The sequence below is a fragment of the Hyperolius riggenbachi genome, chromosome 11 (assembly GCF_040937935.1).
Source record: "Hyperolius riggenbachi isolate aHypRig1 chromosome 11, aHypRig1.pri, whole genome shotgun sequence".
Lineage (NCBI taxonomy): Eukaryota > Metazoa > Chordata > Amphibia > Anura > Hyperoliidae > Hyperolius > Hyperolius riggenbachi.
The window spans coordinates 90317258-90332460 of NC_090656.1; the positions used below are offsets into that span (position 1 = coordinate 90317258).

At 44.4% G+C, this 15203-nt stretch overlaps 3 protein-coding genes across 3 annotated transcripts in view; 2 read left to right on the forward strand and 1 right to left on the reverse strand.

Moving 5' to 3' along the window:
- Positions 1-6629, forward strand: part of LOC137538907 (glucose-6-phosphate exchanger SLC37A2-like) — a 95835-nt gene extending 89206 nt beyond the window's left edge. The window contains exon 19 of the mRNA XM_068261334.1: positions 6448-6629. The gene's annotated coding sequence lies outside the window, so the exon portion shown is untranslated. The remainder of the gene's footprint in view (positions 1-6447) is intronic.
- Positions 1-15203, forward strand: part of CCDC73 (coiled-coil domain containing 73) — a 537472-nt gene that overhangs the window by 333600 nt on the left and 188669 nt on the right. The window lies entirely within an intron of this gene.
- The window catches only part of LOC137538913 (BET1-like protein), a 228127-nt gene that overhangs the window by 191283 nt on the left and 21641 nt on the right, over positions 1-15203 (reverse strand). The window lies entirely within an intron of this gene.

Genomic DNA, 15203 nt, shown 5'->3' on the forward strand with positions numbered 1-15203 from the left:
AATCCTGCAAGAATAAAGAATAACTGTACCCACCTAAAAAATAATGTTACATACCCGTCTACGAATAGCAAAGGCTCTGGATCCTATAAAGCCTTCCCAGTCCTCTCCCAGTCTCCTTGTTCCACCACTGGGCCCCCGTTCAAATCTCCCACCTGCAAGCCTTCAGGTCTCCTCAGAAGGGTTAGGAAGTAATCAAGACTCGGACATGCACAGTCACTCATCTTCGGAAGTACTTGGACACACAAGAAGCCTTCCAAGGAGACGGCTGAAGTTGCAGCCAGCAGGTAATTTGAACAGGCCGTGACATTAAACTCAGATCCGACATTATAGTCGGATCATTTTAATGGGGGCCTGGCGATGGAACGAGCGGATCAGGAAGGCTCTATAGGATCCAGAACCTTCCCTCTTCTTAGGTGAGCATCTTTTTCTTTATGGGTGGGTAAAGTTATTCTTTCCTTTAAGATCATTCTCAGACACAGGCCTCAATTCACGGAGCTTTATCAAACACTTTATCAAAAGTTTGATACTTTACTTCATGGGTAAAACTTAATTTTGAATTCACTAAGGTGTTATATATTTATCGAATGTTTTACCGATAAAACGTTCAATAAATATATAACACCTTAGTGAATTCAAAATGAGATTTTACCCATGAGGTAAATTATCAAACGTTTGATAAAGTGTTTGATAAAGCTCCGTGAATTCAGGGCAAAGTTCTTAACCTCTTGAGGACCACAGGTTTATACCCCCTAGTGATCAGGCCATTATTTGGATAGTGTGCTTCCACATGCAGCTGATTTTTTCTACACTCTGCCAACTAACATTCTGCTTCGCGCAGGACTAGCAGGGAATTTGGAACAGATGCAAGTAGCTGTACTAACTAATGCACGGCTTTCAAACACTTCACAGAACTGTGCTTGCTTTATTCAGAGATGAGCTAATGAGTGGGTGATTGGCTGCTTGTGTGATTTTTTTCAATTGTCATCAGCTGATGTCTTTTGATACATGACTGTGTGTTACTTTTTTTTTTAAAGGGAATAAGGGGATTTTCTATGGTTGTACACATTGTTAAATAAAAGTTTTGTATCTGTTGTAGCAGACACCAATGTTTTTTGATTTTTTTCACTGGAGTGAAGGAGAGAGACTGATACTAAGGGAGAGAGACTAAAAGCGAGTAAAAGAAGAATGGGCTTCATGCTGCTGCACAGACACCGCTTTACTCATGCTCACGTAAGATGGCCGCCCTTATACCTGAAGGGAAACAAGGCTGCAATTTAGAATAGTGTACTGGCCAGAGGCAGTGGGGTCATGGAGGACATGGGAAGCATGTGGATCATCCAGCGGCTTCCCTCTTTTTAGGTAAGTATCTTATTAAAAAAATGTTTACAATAGCTCGAATTTGATTTAATCGTGTAAGATATAAGAGTTTAGGCAAAAGAAACCAATAAAACATGTAAAAGCCAAACAGAGACAGTCAAGGGACTAGGCCAAACACAAGAGGTCAGATGACTAACAACCCAAGGGATAGGTACTGAGGGTTAGGAGCCATCCAGGGTTCATATACAGGAGATCAGGCAGTCAGGCGGTTAAAGCAGGGATGAGAAAAGAGCATAGTCAGTGCAAGCCGAAGTTGATACAGACGGCAATACAAAAGTGTGGTCAAAAGGTCAAACAAGTTTGTCACTCAAGAGCAGTCTGAAATCACACCGTAGCAGCTTAGCACACCAGTAAACATGGGCAGTCTCAGCAGCCCATAGGCTGCCAAAGTAAAGGAGGTGCTGACTGGCCACCCACAATTAATTCTAATTCCCCTCCAGCTGCTAGTGCCCCACCAGAGAGAATAAGACAGGAGTGTGGTGGCACTCACCTGTCTAGTAAAACGAAGGCTTGTGCGTGTTACACAGTCGAAAGACTGCTGTGATAAAAGTAAATTAGCTTATATTTCAAAACACTGTGACCATCCCAGCTACAAACACAGCCAGATGTGGTGCACACCAAAACCCCTGGACCATAACAGCAGGTAGACAGGACACATTTGTATTTGAAATGTATGCTTATATACAGTATTTATTACTACATGAAAATATTCTCAATAGAATAATCTATTACATATTTAGGGCTTGATTCACAAAACGGTGCTAACTGTTAGCACACCTGTGAAAACCCCCTTAGCACTTCTAAACGAGCTTTTCGCGTGCAAAACTTTACGCGCGCACTGCACAGAGCGCAGGGCGCTCCGCACGAAGTGCCAATTAAAGCCTATGGGACTTAGCGCGCGCATAGGACTTTGCGCGTGCAAAACTTTGCGCGCGGTACTTAGCGCGCGATCTGATTGAGAAATCCGGTGCTAACCTACTTAGCACCCTGGTTAGCACGTCTAAAGACTTTAGCCGTGCTAAGTAGGTTAGCACCGCTTTGTGAATCAAGCCCTTAATGTCTTAACTTGCATTAACATAATGTAATCCAGTTATCCTGTATTATTTAGAATGTACTTGAGCTGTAATACTCAGCAAATCAATATTTCATATTTCCATGGGAAATTTATATCTGTCTTTCTAGTTTTTATTTTATTGATCATTTGTTTTATGATTTAGAAAAGAAAGGAAATTATGAAATCATTGTTTATATTGGCATATGCATCATACATCAATCTTACAGAGATATGGTCTTAAAGGGATACTTAAAGAGAATCTGTATTGTTAAAATTGCACAAAAGTAAACATACCAGTGCGTTAGGGGACATCTCCTATTACCCTCTGTCACAATTTCGCCACTCCTCGCTGCATTAAAAGTGGTTAAAAACAGTTTTAAAAAGTTTGTTTATAAACAAACAAAATGGCCACCAAAACAGGAAGTAGGTTGATGTACAGTATGTCCACACATAGAAAATGCATTCATACACAAGCAGGCTGTATACACCCTTCCTTTTGAATCTCAAGAGATCATTTGTGTGTTTCTTTCCCCCTGCAGCTATCTTCCACTGAAGTGTCAGGCTGTTTCTTCCTGCAGAGTGCACAGCTCTGCCTATATGTAATTCCTCAGTATGTGAAAGCCCAGTCAGCTCAGAGGAGGATTTATCCAGCTTGTAAAAGATAAGAGAGAAGAGAGAAGCTGCCCTAATCTAAATAATACACAGGCAGTGTGCAGAGAGGGGCCTGGAGGGGGGAGATGCATTACAGAACCACAGCACTGAAGAACTTGGCAGCCTTCCAGACACAGGCTGACAAGTCTGACAAGAGAGAGATAAGTTGATTTATTACAGAGATGGTGATAGTAAAACGTGCTGCAGTAAGCCAGAGCACATTAGAATAGCTTTTGGAACTTGTAGGATGATAAAAAACAGGATGTAATTTTTGTTATGGAGTCTCTTTAAGTCAGGCAGAAAAAATGAGGTTAACTCACCAGGGGCTTCCCTCAGCCCCCTGCAGCTGATCGGTGCCCTCGCAGCCCCGCTCCGATGCTCCTGGACCAGCCGGCGACGACGCCGTCACCGGCCGATAGGCATGGGAACGCGAGTGATTCTTCGCGTTCCCAGCCACAATAGCACCCCCTATGCTGCTATTGCGGCAAGAAGGCCGCAATAGCAGTATAGAGGGTGCTATTGTGGCTGGGAACGCGAGTGATTCTTCGCGTTCCCAGCCACAATAGCACCCATGCCTGTCGGCCGGTGACAGCGAAACCGGAAGTCGTCGCCGGCGGGTCCAGGAGCATCGGAGCGGGGCTGCGAGGGCACCGATCAGCTGCAGGGAGCTGAGGGAAGCCCCTGGTGAGTTAACCTCATTTTTTCTGCCTGACTTAAGTATCCCTTTAAAGTGTACCTGAGCCAAAGCTCGAGTACAAAGTTAGATACTTACCTAAAGAGAGGGAAGCCTCAGAATCCTATTGAGGCTTCCCTCGCTTGTCTGACGTCCCCCGTTACTGTGGTCCCCCCACTTCCCTGAAGATTAGCAACAACGCAGCTTGTCTTCCTGCATAGTGGCCGTGCAGTAGCTGCACAAACCCGCCCATGCGCAGTAGGGCCATAGCTGCGGGCTCTGTGCTACTGTGCACACGGAGCTACTACGCCATGATACAGAAAGACGAGATGTGCAGCCCCGATGTGGAGGGGGGCCTCGCTCAGCAACAGGGGCATTCAGACCATTGAGGGAAGCCTCAATAGGATCTTGAGGCTTTGCCTCTCTTCAGTGTAAGATCTGATTTTGAACCTGAGCCTCAGCTGTGTTTACTTTAAGTTTGATCTTGTTGATTATAATTCTTATATAAAACCTGTTTTTATTGGGCACAGTGTGAGTGTATTTTTATGAAAGTGTTTGTTTTCCCAATCATTTTTATTATAAGTTACACCATGGCACAGGATCGGTTGTTTAGAACAACAAACATTCTATGGGCCTGGTGCTATTCCAGGTCATAAGTAGCTTGCAGATGCGAGCTACTTATCACCTTGCCATCGCACGAGGATTACCGGCAAATCCTATTGCCAGTTTCACTCGTACGATGGCCGATCGTTAGGGAGCATTACTCAGGTGAAAGCCTGAGCGATGCACCCTATTAGCGGGCGATGGGGAGCGAGGTTTACCCTGTGGTGCTGTCCATCAGCACCACGGCCTTGCTCCCCAAACATGCGCACAACCTGCCGAACATCCGCCGCTGCATCTGGGGGTCTCCTTTAATAAGGAGACCCCCAGAGCTCCCCGCCGGCCGCCGCTAGTCTGTACAACCCCCCAGGTAGCTGCAAAGATAATTGTAAGCAATTTCCCTCCCGCCGCTTTACACCCGCCGGCCGCCGCATCTCGCCACAAGTCCCCGCTGTGTAATTACAGTGTATGAGATACTGTAATTACACTCGCTAATAACAGAGTCCCGGCAAAGCATCTTTGAATCAGCCGCCGGGGCTCCCCATTGGTTCAAAGGCTGAGCCATTTTCATTGGTCCAGACTGTGAACCAATGGGGAGCCCCGGCGGCTGATTCAAAGATGCTTTGCCGGGACTCTGTTATTAGCGAGTGTAATTACAGTAACTCATACACTGTAATTACACAGCGGGGACTTGCGGCGGCCGACGGGTGTAAAGCGGCGGGAGGGAAATTGCTTACAATTATCTTTGCAGCCACGTGGGGGGTTGTACAGACTAGCGGCGGCCGGCGGGGAGCTCTGGGGGTCTCCTTATTAAAGGAGACCCCAGATGCAGCGGCGATGACGTGCGTTAGCATGTTAAGACCTGCTTTCTGCAGGTCTAAGCTAACGCTCATGTCTGCCGGGAAGCATCGCTTCCCGGAGGAATGCAAAGTGCAATAGGATAGGGTGTAAGGAACTTGATGGGCGATAATATCGCCCAAGCAAGTTTCTTTAACACCCTGCCTAGGACTAAATGCATTGTAATCGCCTGATTATCGGACTCACCAGCGTTTAACGCTGGCGAGTCTGACAATTGCATCAGGCCCTGTTACTCTAACCGCATGAACTGCAGTCTACATAGCAACAAGTACAAGTTGAACCTAAAATTATGTTCTGTCACAGATTTTAAGATTTATAATACCCAATATACTTTATGTAACATACACTAATGTGACTAACAAAACAATGCATAGAAGTAAACAGAGGACCAGACATGAAGAGCACTCTTAATCCTATATTCTTTATCATCATAGACCTCAGGGCTTACCTATTTCAGAGATCAAAAAGGAAGGAAGAAAAAAGATACAATAGAAAGAGGATAGAATAGAAAGAGGAAAGTACGGAAAGAGGGTTGAGGGCCCTGTGAAAAGCTAATAATTGGCATCCCAAGCTCAGTCTGTCATGTGATAACCAAGACTACCTCGATCTCTGTGTTCCCAACAGAATGTCTTTGTTCTAGAGAACAGTGTGCAAATCAAAGGTGTTTTTTTTTTTTTATTTTAGCTGCTTGTATGTCACTGAGCTTGTGAAGTCTACCCAGATTGCAATAAACGGTACCAAACAGTTCTTTCCTGGTCTTTAAACCATATCCGAAGTGATTAAAGAAAAAAACGAAATACGTCAGTAAAGGGAAGCCTCTGGATGCTCTAAAGGTTTTACCGATCTTCCTAGACCCCTCTTCTGTCAGTTGGTACCCACTCCACAGGCACCAGTAGGGTTTGCACCTGCGCAGTAGCACGGAATGAAAAGCTGTGCACAAGCAGCTCTGTGTTACTGCACTGGCTGTACCTTGCGCTTGCGCAGTGTGGCCGCGCTCCTACATGGAGGGTAGCGTGACCGCAAGTACAATATTCAACAGTATTGTTAAAATATTTCCAAGGTGTCCGGGTACAGGAACGGAGGGGTGTACGAAGATCGGGGAAGCCTCTGGACTACCTAGAGGCTTCCCTCTACTGAGGTAAAAAAAAAAAAAATACTTGTTAAAATCAGTGCATTGTTTTTTTCTCTACCCAAAACCTGATGGTCATTGGAATAACACACATTTTTATTTTAGTTCTATTTCTAGGTTTCGATGGATAGGAGGCATCTTCTATGGCATGCTTACTTCCCTGTTGTTCTTACAACTGGTTGGCCTGTGCTGCTACAAGATATTGATGTACACCTTGCATCAGAAGATACAAAAACAATTAAATCATCCAGAGACTTCCTACAATTCCCATTACTCTTCTGTGTAGTGACATAGTGCTGTTGATCCTGAACTCTGTACAGTAGATAGTTTATAGCAGTTTGATGTATATAGTGACTTGTTATGTTTGCGCTACACTGTATATAGAGCATTGATAATTAGTAGCAAACTAAGAGTTAAGTGTATATTAGTACTCCACTGATTCTCACAAAAAAATAAAAGTATTATTTTCTTTTTACATGAACACATCTCTTGTATTAATGATCCTGTGACAGTATCCTCACTGATGTTGACTGAATAGCCCCTTGCTGTATACCCTTCCTCACTGCTCACCAGTTACACACTGTTGACAGTAAGGGCTGGCTTACACTAAGGGCCTGAGCCCACTAACGCAGTTGAGTGCAGTTGTGTCCGCTTTTCAGCATCTGTAACAGTGATGTGTTTCTGAAAAGCGGACACAACTGTGCACAACTGCGTTAGTGGGCGCAGGCCCTAAGGGTTGTTTCACAATGAAAATCGTATTTGCGATTCTCATTAAAAAGAATCTGTATAGTTAAAATCGCACAAAAGTAAACATACCAGTGCGTTAGGGGACATCTCCTATTCCCCTCTGTCACAATTTCGCCGCTCCCCGCCGCATTAAAAGTAGTCAAAAACAGTTTTTAAAAGTCAGTTTATAAACAAATAAAATGGGTACCAAAACCGGAAGTAGGTTGATGTACAGTATGTCCACACATAGAAAATACATCCATACACAAGCAGGCTGTATACAGCCTTCCTTTTGAATCTCAAGAGATGATTTGTGTGTTTTCCTTCTTCCCCCTGCAGCTATCATCCACTGAAGAGTGACAGATTGATTGTTTCTTCCTGCAGACAGCTCTGCGGTGTCTGTAATTCCTCAGCATGTGACATCCCAGCTCCTTTCACAGCCTAACAGAGGACGATTTATGCAGCTTGTAAAGCTCTCTTCTCTCACTGAGAGAGAAGAGAGGCTGCCTAATATGAATAACACACACAGGAGTGTGCATAGAGGGGCCTGGAGGGGGGGCGTGCATAACAGATCAACAACACTGAAGAGTTGACAGCCTTCCAGACACAGGGCGACAAATCCGACAGGAGAGAGATAAGTTGATTTATTACAGAGACGGTGATAGAAGAAAGTGCTGCAGTAAGCCAGAGCACATTAGAATAGGTTTAGGTACTTGTAGGATAGTAGAAAAAAAGATGACATTTTTGTTACAGAGTCTCTTTAAGGGAATGAGAATAGTTTACTGAAATGCTGCATGTAGCACGATCGCAGCGATCGCAGCAGAATCACAGCCGGTGGGAAACAGCCCTATTATAACTGAACAGACAACTGATGTCGGGACTAGGAGAAAATTCAGTTCACATCTATGCATTTTAGAGCTTTTTCACAATGCACTGCTGCAGAATAATTTTAAGCATCTAGTGTAAACCAGCACTTAGGGCTGTTTCACACCACGGGTGATTCCAGAGTGATTGCTGATCGGCGGTGATTGGCAAATCACAAGTGCAGTGTCTCCTTATGGGAGCATTCACACTGCAGCATTGCCCTGCAAAGCAAAGCCCCGAGGGTCCCAGCTAATTGCCCAGCAAAGCTCAGCAAAACATTGCGCCCCACTTAGCAAAGCCCCCAGCTTAGCAAAGCCCAACCCTCAGCCCACCAAATAATGCGACCAGCTCAGCAAAGCCCTAGGCAAAGGGCTCAGCAAAGTAAAGCGCCCAGCAAAGCCCTCAGCCCAGGGTCCATCACAGCCCTCAGCCCAGCAAAGCAACAAAGCAAAGCGCCCAGCACAGTAAAGCCCTCAGCCAAGCGCCCAGCAAAGCCCACACAAAAGAAAGCAAAGTGCCTAGCAAAGTAATGCCCAGGGCCCAGCAAAGCACCCAGCAAAGCCCTCAGCCCAGCACTCAGCAAAGCCCTCAGCCCAGCACTCAGTAAATCACCCAGCAAAGCATAGCCCTCAGCCAAGCACACAGCAAATCGTCCAGTAAAGCCTCCAGCAGGGGCGTAGCAATAGGGAGTGCAGCGGTAGCGACCGCATCGGGGCCCTTGGGCCAGAGGGGCCCCCGAAGGGCCCTTCCTCAACTACAGTATTAGTTCTCTATTGGTCCTGTGCTCATAATAATCACTTCTATATATACATTGAGTAGTGGTAAACATTAACAAGCTCTTCCCCATCCCCTTCTTGCACCTCTGACACTGCAGTTGCCATTGGCAGGTTTTGGTGCGCCGTATCAATTGTTATGTATAGAGTGCCTGGGGGGCCCCATTGTAAAACTTACATCGGGGCCCACAGCCCCTTAGCTACGCCTCTGGCCTCCAGCCTAACACCCAGCAAAAGCTCCACCCCAACTCCCAGAAAAGCCCCCTGTCCAGCACTGCATGTGGGCCCCAGGCTGAAACTTTCCTGGTGGGTCCTTAGTATCCCAGTCCGACCGTGATAAAATGCATGTTGCAATCTGCCAATCAACATGGAAAATTCACTAGTATATGAAACACAGGCAGATCTGTAGAGGGTGTTTTTGCCTCCTGTGATAAGAACAGTGCAAAGCAAGGCTGTGTTTCACCAACACAAGTGCCTTGTTTGTGATGTACATGCTATTTACAATATTTACAGACAAAAAAATTGTAAGAAAACAAAAACTTTGCCCCTGAATGGGCAACTAGTTAATTAAAGTTGTTAAATGTAAGAATCACCTTTGTAGGAAACAAACGTATAACTTTTCAGCTATGGGGAGACAGGGATCTGAGATTTGCCACATGATAGCAGTGCTTGGCTAAGAGATCGCTAACTGCTCAAACATCATGTATCTGATTTTACATTTTACGCTGGGGCTATAATTAAGCCAAGCGATTGGATCCACAATAAAAGCGGCAGGGACGGAGCTTTCTTTAGCATTAGCAGTAACCATGAGGGGGAAGGAAAGAGTAAGAGGAGAGAGGGAAAGTTAATGTTAGGAGAGGAAAGGAGGAATGTTAGTGTTAAAGGGGGACTTCAGACTAAACAAACATACTGTCATTAAGTTACATTAGTTATGTTCATTAGAATAGATAGGTAATATAATCTTTTACCCACCCTGTTTTAAAAGAACAGGTAAATGTTTGTGATTAATGGGGGCTGCCATCTTTGTCATGGGGCAGCCATCTTTTTGGTTGAAAGGAGGTGACAAGGAGCATGAGACACAGTTCCAACTGTCCTGTGTCCTGATAACCCCTCCCAGCTGCACACGCTAGGCTTCAATTGTCAAATTCAAAATGTAAAAAAAAAATAATTTGCACCAAGACAGCAGAACGAGAGCAACAACATCAAAAATCCCATCATGCTTTGCACAGCATCAGGGGAAAAATGCCCGGACAGTTTTCTTCTGTGCAGCTAAAAATGAGGCTTGTATAAGAGAAACAAAGTTCTGATGCGGTGAAACTGTTAAAGACACACCAGGCCTTTTCAGTGCTGCCGAGTCTATTTTTAGTCTGGAGGTTCACTTTTTAAGGCCCATTCACACTTGTGCGATTTGTGGGCGTTTACCGCAGTCGCTGGCTAATCACGATAAATGCAAACGCTATGCATGCATCACTTTTTGACATAAAAAAAAGAGATTACTGTTTGCCCCAAATCCAGAAAAAGCAAGTGAAACCACAAGCAAACCATTTTAGAACAAATCTTATATACTTTTTGCTTGTTCATTCCAACACTTCATGTGTTTTCTTAAGTAATACAGTTTTGCACTGAACTACTTGGCCTTTTATTTCTCACCTGAACACCTGTCTCTAGGTGAACACCACATCGTGGAATTGTGGATTTAAAATGGCAGTACAGTGCACAGAAATTTAAGCCATGCATGCACACCATCAATCACTTTACCAGACACTCTCTCCATCAACTGTCACATATATTAAGCATGGAAAAGTTGATTTATGTCCTTCTCCACAGCCCTGCCCACGATACAAATGTACATTCAACAGCAGTTAACAGGTTATATAAGTTGTAATACATGCTGCAGGGATCACTCTCCCTTTAACAAGCGTACCTAGTCAGCAGCAAAAAACCTGACAGGTCATCCCACTGGCCAGCCCAAAAACTAACCACTCAGAGACACAAACAAAATTACAACCACCTATAAATAAAATAGTACGCATCAGGGCTGTGGAGTCGGTCCAAAAATCCACCGACTCCGACTCCTCAGTTTAGGATTCCACCGACTCCGACTCCGACTCCACGACTCCGACTCCTCTAATTTGCATATTACAATTTTGTTGATTAAAAGTATGTAACATGAAATTCGTCTCTTAACTGCCAACGCTTAGGAATTTTACAAGACAACTGAAGTGAGAAGGATATGTAGACTACTATATTTATTCCCTTTAGACTAAAACTAGTCCTTGGTAAGAGTACTTGTAAAAGGTACAAACCGGAACAAAGAACATCTATCAGGCCCTAGGCAATGTAAGGGTGGGTACATGTAAGAATGATGTGCAGGTACTCTGCAGGGGAATGAGGAGATTGTAAACAGACAACACCTCTGTGTTCAATGTGCACAGCATTCTCAGTGGATTCCCTGCAGCTCTGTGGGGAGTGCATATGTAGAGTATAGTACTACTGTGTAACAAAGTAAACCTGAGACAGATGAAATTAAAGTTTTATACATACCTGGGGCTTCCTCCAGCCGCCTTCAGGATAATCAGTCCCTCGTTGTCCTCCTCCACCACCTGGATCTTCTGCTATGAGTCCAGGTACTTGAGCCAGTCAGGCGTAATGCGCATGCACACACTCCGCCGCCAGGAGCATACTACACCTGTGCAGCACTATTGCGCAGGTGCAGAATGTTCCTGGCTGTGGGAGCGGCATGCGGCCGGACAGCGCTGACTGGCTGAATTACCAGGACTCATAGCAGAAGATCCGGGTGGTGGAGGACAGCGAGGGACTGATTAGCCTGAAGGGGGCTGGAGGAAGCCCCAGGAATGTATAACAATTTTTTTACTTTTCATCCGTCTCAGTTACCCTTTAATTTGTAGTCACCAAACCAAATTTTAATAACATATCAAATTATTTGATTTCATCAGCAAAGGGAGTGCATACATTTGCATAAATCTGCATCAATGCAGAATTATTTCCATCTCGTTGACCATCTCTATTAGTGACACAGCTACACATCAGGCTTTATTCTTACAGCATAGATGTTATTTAGTATATATAAGAGATTCCTGTGTACACATCATATATACAGTCACAATCAGATATGTATATCTGACCTTAAAAATACGGGGACTGCTTTATTGAAGCAGCACAAGTAACTAATTTTGATTGGTTTATTTCATTTTTGTGGACTAAGCACAGCTATTACTGTATATATGCTGTATTTATATACATTATTTTTAATGACTATTATCTGAGAAATAGAACATTTTATCATATTTTCTATTTTAATTACAGTTACAAATTCATTAGGAGTCGGAGTCGGTGCATTTTTTCCCGACTCCGACTCCAGGCACCCAAAATTGCCCGACTCCACGACTCCGACTCCACGACTCCAACTCCACAGCCCTGGTACGCATAAATAAAAATGTACAAATATATGAAATTTGAAACGTGCACCCAAATCCTCTTTCCATCGTCTCCTACTAAAGATACATCAATAATGTAAAAAGTGTAAGCTCTCTAGATATAGCGGGCCATATGCAATTCACTTTTTCTCCTGACTTTTCTCCTTGGAGATCATTTTTCATCTTCAATTTAAATTAACCTTTTAACATTTTGCAATGGAAAAAGTACCAAAAAGGCATTTTATTTACAAGTTGTGAAAATATTACCTAGAAGAAAACTCAGGTGAAAAAGTGAATTGCATATTACCCAGTGTGCTAAACTCTGTCCAGAGAAGTATTCCGTTGCACACAATCTCCTAAATCTTTTGAAGCCTGCAAAATCCAATGTTCCTTCAATAGCTCGAGTAGAGAGAGTCTCTGTTGTGGACTTGCATCAAAACACTGTGTTGCATGTAGGCTGTCCTGATGTTGGTTATAAGTACTGTATTGAATTTAGCATTACATTGAGCATTACCTTTATAGCTGATGGTGCAACACTGACATCTAGTGATGCCACAATGAAATGCATATCCTTATGTCTTGGGTAATATTTTATTATTGTTTTAGATCTGATAGGTGCGGTAAAAATTCTGTGTTTAATCCCTTAATCCTTAAATGTAATCTAGGTAGCCGTTGATCAGTGATGAGCACATCAGGAGTAGCAGGCAGTGTACATATTGCAAAAAAATGACAGTGATGGGGGGGGGAGCAGCGGCTCAGTCAGGGTTACCATCACCCCCATAAGTCAGGAGTAGCAGGCAGTGTTTATATCCCATGACAGTGGCGGGGGGCGCAGAAGCTCAGTCAGGGTGGCCATCGCCCCCATAAGGCAGTGTACCGATCCCAAAAAATAGTGTTCATATCCCATAACAGTGGCCAGGGGAGCAGAAGCTCAGTCAGAGTGGCCAGCACCCCCATAAGTCAGGACTAGCAGGCAATGTTCATATCTCATGACAGTGGCGGGGGAGCAGCAGCTCAGAGTGACCATCACCCCCATAAGTCAGAGTAGCAGGCAATGTTCATATCCCATGACAGTGGCGGGGGGAGTAGTGGCACAGTCAGAGTGACCATCACCACCATAAGTCAGGAGAAGCTGGCTGTGTACGAATAAAAAAAAAATCCAGTGGCAGATAGGAACATTGGTTTGGACACAGTGACCATCCTTTATCCTGAGCAGTGCAGTAAAAAACAAAACTGGACTTATCTGGGGCTTCCTCAAGCACACTGTAGCACGTGAGGTTGCTGGCATCCTCCAGACCCCTTCCGCGGTCCCGATGGCAGCTCCGGTAATGCGCCGACTTCGGGTGAAGTGGCATGTGCTCGCCCCCGCTGCATGCCCGTCGCACCGTTATTCTGACCGCCGTAAGAGTCCTGCACATGCACAGCTCTCTAAAGACTGCCTCTTTACTCTTACAGCAGCTGGCGTGATGAAGCGATGGGCATGCAGCAGGTGCAAAAAAGTGTGACTTCATCCGAAGTCGCGCATTACCGGAGCCGCCAGTGGGACTGCGGACGGGGCCAGGAGGATGCCGGGGACCTCGCGGGCTACGGTAGACTGGAGGAAGCCCCAGGTAAGTTCAGTTTTCTATTCTACTACAATGCTCAGGGTCCCATTAACCCTCTGGGGATAACAAAGGATAATTTTCTGCTACAGTGGTTTGCAAAAGTATTCAGCCCCCTTGAAGTTTTCCACATTTTGTTATATTACTGCCACAATCATGAATCAAACAATAATTGCAGCAAAAGGTGGTTCTACAAAGTATTGACTCAGGTGGCTGAATAATTACGCACAACCGACTTCGCAGTTATATATTTGTAAAAAGTGTTTGGAATCATGTATGATTTTCGTTCCACTTCTCACGTGTACACCACTTTGTATTGGTTTTTCATGTGGAATTCGAATAAAATTGATGCATGTTTGTGGCAGTAATATGACGAAATGTGGAAAACTGAATACTTTTGCAAACCACTGTAATTTTGAGATCTCAAATATATATTTGTAAAATATCAAAATGTCCAGCAGTGAAAGCTACACAGCTAGTCCCTACTATCTGCAGTTAAAGGTTTGTACTGTTCAGTAATCCAGGATTTATTTTATTTTATAAATGTGAACAGATTTTGTCGATACCCTTGTGTGCTTGTCTGTCACCACCCCACTGGTGGCACTGAAGGCTCACTCTGAAAGTACACTAAATGGTGGACCCATAACCTTCAGTGCTAAATCTACAAGCTCCTGAGAGTGGTCAAACCTGGACACCCAGAAATCCATTGGATCTTCAATATCTATGGTGAAAGGACTTCTGTATGTCATATAATCCACCACCAGACATTCTAGTCGCTGTTGATGGGAACTGACGCTGCCATGTGGTTGACTGACTTGGTGTGGCTGGAAAAAATCGCTCCAAACCTGCATCAAATTTCCACCATGGCTGATACTGGCACCATTGACCACTATTTGATGTGTGTTTGTAGAATGGCCCTGTATGAGTTCTGGCTGTGGAAAGTCTTCTATGAGTTTTCTCTTCAGAAGTGAAGCTAACAGATTAATCCTCTGTTTACAAAGGGATGAAAAAATTCTGATAATTTGTCCGGAGGATGAGGGATGGTTGCAATCCAATAATTATCTCTATCTTTAGTTATCTTTATCCTAGGGTTTTGCCTTAAACAGTGTATCATGTGACCTGCCATATTGAAAAGAGGGCCCCTGGGCCTGAACAATATATATCAAATTTGAACCCAAATCGGGATTCCCATGTAGGTGATTTCGGAATTGTCTAAGCTGTGATTTCCACAATTACGTCATTTCCGCTTGTGAGAAGTTTGAAGAAGAGGCTTCAAACTTCCCCCATGTCCTGGAACGTGCGGCCCGCAGCATCGGCAGTGTTGGACATACCTTCCGACACAAGTCCAATGCCGTCCATCCTCTCTTGACGCCTGCCGGCTCTTGTGCATGGCATTGTTTCTGGTTCCTGTATGTCCCATGACATACAGGAAGTATGCTGTGCATTAGAGCTTGCAGGAG